Source organism: Triticum aestivum, chromosome 7B, assembly GCF_018294505.1.
Source record: "Triticum aestivum cultivar Chinese Spring chromosome 7B, IWGSC CS RefSeq v2.1, whole genome shotgun sequence".
NCBI lineage: Eukaryota > Viridiplantae > Streptophyta > Magnoliopsida > Poales > Poaceae > Triticum > Triticum aestivum.
In genome coordinates, this window is record NC_057813.1 from 309,208,865 (window position 1) to 309,214,864 (window position 6,000).

Genomic DNA, 6,000 nt, shown 5'->3' on the forward strand with positions numbered 1-6,000 from the left:
TCATGCCCTTCCCCCTCGAATGCATGATCTGATTATGCTTTCCATGTGCACCCAAGTCCGGAACCATCGTACCCTACCTCCGACGAGTGCTCCGCCCCCCGTAGGTCACGTGCGTATGTCCTGCAAGTGCATCACATTAGGTAGGGTCGATTCTACCTATTGCGTGTCTTGTTTAGCCGCAACATCGTCGTGGTTGAGTTCATCGCCGCCACCTCTATCACCTCGTCGCCCGCAGTGCTCCCATCATCGTTCGGCATCGTGTGTGCCATGCGAGTACACTGATAGCTTCCTCGCTTCCATCCAACCCCTTCACCACATGATTGGTTCACCGGAGTGACTCGCCATCACTGTTGTGCTTCCCTGCTTTCTCTATTTTTGTCACAGCCAATATGTGATCCTATCCGAGAGGAACTCGAAGGTCCCACCAGGGATAGAGCCGCATATTGGAGATGCTTTTGCAAGGTGGATATCATTACATCGTACCATTACATAATAGATGGGGATACATACAAAAGGCATACAATGCCACATGAATACGAGATATGAAAATATCCTCATGACCCTGGTGTTATGTGGAATTTGATAAAATTGAGTTGGACATTTTTAGAGGCAGAAAAATAAATCAAGTTTGAATTAAATTCAAACTTGCTCCATTTTTGAATCCAACCAAAACAACTCCAAAATGGATGAAATTTGACAAAGAGGTATAAGGCATGGAGTATGATCATCATGAAATAAATGAACATTAATGGAGGCACAAACAATGCCACTTGGCATGAAAGCGAAGGTTTGAAAGAAAGGAAGAAGTGATAAGGTTTGCACATGGAGAAAGGTCTTGATGAAATGATGAAGATGTAAACAACCGTAGGAGGAGGGGAATAAGGAGAGCGCACAAACAACACGTCAATATGATGAATGCAAACCCACAAGATAATCATGATGAAAATAAAAATGACAAAAGGGATATCATATATCATATAACAAGCAAGATGACCATATCAACAACAAGGATGGCAAAATATAATCAATAATGAGCATGATGCAAGAAGCAAAAACATGACAAGGCACTCAACATGATCATGGCATAAACATGTAGGAATGAAATATGCAAAACAATTATGATAAGAGGATGGAGAAGATGCATGATGCAAAATGAAATAAAATAAACATCACAATCATGAACATATATCAAAGTAAGATGATCATGGCATGCAACCTAGTTTTATTTAAATGCCATATGAAACTCAGGCATTACATCCGGGTCGTCACAATTTCCCCCTACCTCCCTCCATTCTTCAGGCTGCAAACGCGTGGGCCCCTAGTCCCTCATAGGGCTAGGTCAAGAGGGGCAAAGCCCCCACTTTGTCAGACCCACCAAACCAGCCCAGCTAGTCGAGTGGCACCACCTCCACCCAGACGACCCAAGTTCAAATTGCATTAGCCGCAATGGTTTATCGCCCCTTTTCCCGTTTTCTTTGTGCCACTCACAAGCGAGACCCACTTGTCATGCTCCCGGTCACTCCCACAGGCTCACCCTTCCCACGTGGCCCCCAGGGGCCACCACTCATCCCTTGTGGCTAGTGGTAGCTGGGGTACACCTAGCAGTTCCCCCTTTTTTCAGCTTTTATTCCAATTTTGGAGTATGCCAGATTTGGCATATCCCATGTTTCCATTTTAGGAGTAATAGTATATATTGAAATTGTGAGTTTTTTCATTCATGATCATATGCATAGTATATATCAAAATGGGGTAGAAAAATCCAACTAATCCAGCTAGGGCATTAATTCTGTCATTTGAGCAAGTTCTGGTGCATGTTATTGTGCATAACTTGCCATTTTGCGGTTTTTTTGTGATTTAATTCAAGCATCTTATGATGAAACTTTGTACATGTGTTTGGAGCACTTTCGTGCCTACTTGCTGCTAAAATTATTTTCTTGCAATGAAAAAAACTATTTAAGCACTGTTTCAAGCTTGCAAAGATATCATGATGTTATTGATGTCCTGCCATGTCTAGATTCTACCAAGTCTAAAACTGCATGTTATAAATCATTGCATTTGGTCTTGATGAATGCCAATATAACTCTTTTGGCCATGTTTGCTAAACATGATTTGCACTACATCAATAGTACTTGCTAGTCATGCCCTTTTATGACATGTGAAGTTCTTGTTGCATCTCTTAATCTTGGTCTAAATTGGTGATGTTACTATAATAGTTTCCTATTAACGAGAAGTTGCATCTTGTGAGCTCCATATTACTAAATCACGCATCCGTTCTTTTGTGCCAATGTAATAAAATGTATCTTCACTACAAAAAAACACTTCTGTTATGATACGTGTTTGTCACAACAGGTCACATTTTCTGTCATGCATGTGCATCCATGACAATTTCATGACATAATCAAGATAGTCATACTTGTGCTATCATAGAAGTGTTCCATGACAATACGTAAATTATCATCACGGAAGCGTCCACTTCCGTGATGATAAATGGCATTTCATGGAAGTGCTTTCGGCAAGGGTAACCGACACATGGCATCCACCGTAACGGGTCGCTGTTCAGCTATCAGGTTTCAGTTTAGATCCGATAACCCATTAACAGTCGGCACCAATGGGGATTTTCCATGTGTAAAATTCTCATTGGCTCTAGTAGCCACGTGTCAGCTCTGCATTGGGATAGATGTCAATCACCCAATGGACAGGAGGCGCCTACGATACATCAACACATGGCAAGACCCAACAACGGCCCATTTAGGTTAAAAAGGCTGCACGGTCAAAATTAGCGGGCTGGCCCATTAACGGCTTGCTTGTAGATGGCCGATTCGCAGTTAAGGCCCGTAGGAATAGTGTCAAATTGGCCCGTCGATGACCCGTTCTTGATTTGTCATCATTGCAGCCCATGGTCACTTCTGGCTAGTTAACAGTCTGCTAAGTATTTGGGCTGAATTATGTCCCGCTGTGTTTCTGGCCTGTTAAGGGTCCTGCTTCATTTGGGTCCATTTATTATGCAATGAAACTTTCGGCCCATAAAACAACCGTGAAGGAATTGGGTCATATTCAGCCATGTCTGACATCCGGCCTGTTAGCGGCCCACTGTAGATTTGGGCCACTTCCATCTTGTTGTGTTTTTCGTCCTGTTAACGTCGGACGAAATCCATGGGCCATATGTGGCCCAACATCACATCGGAACGACCCATATAAATGCTAATACTAATCAAGCCCGACCGCACTTCCGGCCTGGTAAAGGCCCGTGTAGTAGGTTGGCGCATTTACGGCCCGTCTGAATTTTGTCATGTGAATGATCGGCATTGTAAATGGGCCACCGTGAGCTGAGATACATTTTGGCCTCCGAATGACCAGTGGGTTATTTGGCACATTTCAGGCCCAACAATTTTTCAGTCTCCTAAAAGCAATGGGAATAATCTAGCCCAATTAGGGCCCAATCCGACTCTCGGCCTATGTCGTGGTTTGGTCACGGTAGATGTCCTAGTGAAAGGACTTAGGTGTGAGGCCATTGCTATGGTGATTAACTTGTCAGGGTTGAGCGGGACGAGAGACACGGGTTTACCCAGGTTCGGCCCCTCACGGTGGAGGTAAAAGCCTACTCTTGCCATTGTTGCTATTGCTTGAGTATCGATTACAAGAGAGCGGATTCACTTGACCTTGCTATTGATTGATTGTAAACTGCCCTATTCTATGCCGGGAACTCACCTTTATATACAGGTCGAGGCCGCCAGCTTACAAGAGTCTGGGTCAGGTCATAATACATGACAGATCCTAACTCTAACTCACCTTGCCTTCTATGACAAGTCTCCATAAGGCGGCTTACAACTTTAGGTCCCGTCTTCTAGCCTTGGGCCTTAAGCCGGCCCATCTTGTGAGCCACCCCTCCAGCCCCGCGTCTTGGTCACTTGGGCCTGTCTGAGGCCCGACTTAGTGAGTTGCCAGCGGCCTAACCCAGCCTTTCAGGGCGGTTATATCGTAGGGTTATATCCCCAACATTAGGCCCAAGATTGATTTGAACTTGTTCATGTCAATCTTAACTCCCTCCATCTGGTGAGTCTTTTCTTTATGCTTCTTAGTTGCAACCTTGAAAGTCTTCATAACCCGCCATAAGAAAAATATGACGTCACCTCCATAACTTCGGGAAACCCTTCATGACATCATAACGAATCTTCATATAAATCCATCATTTTGAGAATCGAGGCGTCCCTTAGTTGTAAAATTTATTGTGCCTCCTTGATTTTTCCCCTGGCCATTCATTGTTACCTTTTTCCTTATAAATAGGCATGAGGCCCCCTCTTTTTACTTTTTATCTCGTCTCCTCCACTTCTTCTTCTTTGCGAGTCCCCTTGCAACCGGAGCTCTGATGTCTACTATGCAACCTTGTTCTTGTAGACTCGTGTTGGGCCTCCAAGCGCAGAGTTTTGTAGGACAGTAGCAAATTTCCCTCAAGTGGATGACCTAAGGTTTATCAATCAGTGGGAGGTGTAGGATGAGTGCCAAAACATGCATCAAGTGAATCAATAGAACATCCAATTGTCACCATAGATATCCCATCGCAAGACATACATCAAGTGTTCTCAAATCCAATACTCAATCCAACATATTGAAACCTCAAAGAGCAAGACTCAAATCATCACAAGAAGGTAGAGGGGGATAAACACCATATGATCCAACTATAATAACAAATCTCGTAGTACATCAAGATCATGCAAAATCAAGAACACGAGAGAGAGAGAGAGAGGTCAAACACATAGCTACTAGTACATACCCTCAGCCTTGAGGGTGAACTACTCCCTCCTCGTCATGGAGATAGTCGGGATGATGAACATGGCCACCAGTGATGGTTTCCCCCTCTTACAGGGTGCCGGAATGGGCTCCCGATTGGTTTTTCGTGGCTACAGAGGCTTACGGCGGCGGAACTTCCGATCTAGGTTTCTTTTCGGGGGTTTCTGTATTTATAGGAATTTTTAGCATCGGAAACAAGTCAAGGGAGTTCCCGAGGAGTCCACAAGCCCGGGGGCGCGCCCTAGGGGGGCGCCCTCCACCCTTGTGGTTGCCTCGGGACTCTTCTGGCCCAACTCCAATGCTCCGTGGGCTTCTTCTGGTCCATAAAGAATCGCCGTAAATTTTTAGCTCGTTTGGACTTTGTTTGATATTCCTTTTCTGTAAACTAAAAAACAAGGAAAAAACAAAAACTGGCACTGGACTCTAGGTTAATAGGTTAGTCCCAAAAATAATATAAAATAGCATATTAATGCATATAAAACATCCAAAACACATAATATAATAGCATGGAACAATAAAAAATTATAGATACATTGGAGACGTATCAATCATCCCAAGCTTAATTCCTGCTCGTCCTCGAGTAGGTAAATGGTAAAAACAGAATTTTTGATGTGGAATGCTACCTAACATATTTATCCATGTAATTTTCTTTATTGTGGCATGAATATTTCGATCCATAAGATTCAAAACAAAAAGTTTAATATTGACATAAATACAATAATACTACAAGCATACTAATAAAGCAGTCATGTCTTCTCAAAATAACATGGCCAAAGAAAGTTATCCCTTCAAAATCATATGGTCTTGCTATTCTCCATCTTCATCACACAGAGTATTTAATCATGCACAACCCCGATGACAAGCCAAGAAATTGTTTCATACTTTATTTTTCAACTTTCACGCAATACATGAGCATGAGCCATGGGTATAGCACTATAGGTGGAATAGAATATGGTGGTTGTGGAGAAGACAAAAGAAGGAGCAAGTCTCACATCAAGTAGGCAAATTAATGGGCTATGGAGATGCCCATCAATTGATATCAATGCTAGTGAGTAGGGATTGTCATGCAACGGATGCACTAGAGCTATAAGTGTATGAAAGCTCAAAAAGAAACTAAGTGGTGTGCATCCAACTCGCTTGCTCACGAAGACCTACGGCAATTTGAGGAAGCCCATCATTGGAATATACAAGCCAAGTTCTATAATGAAAATT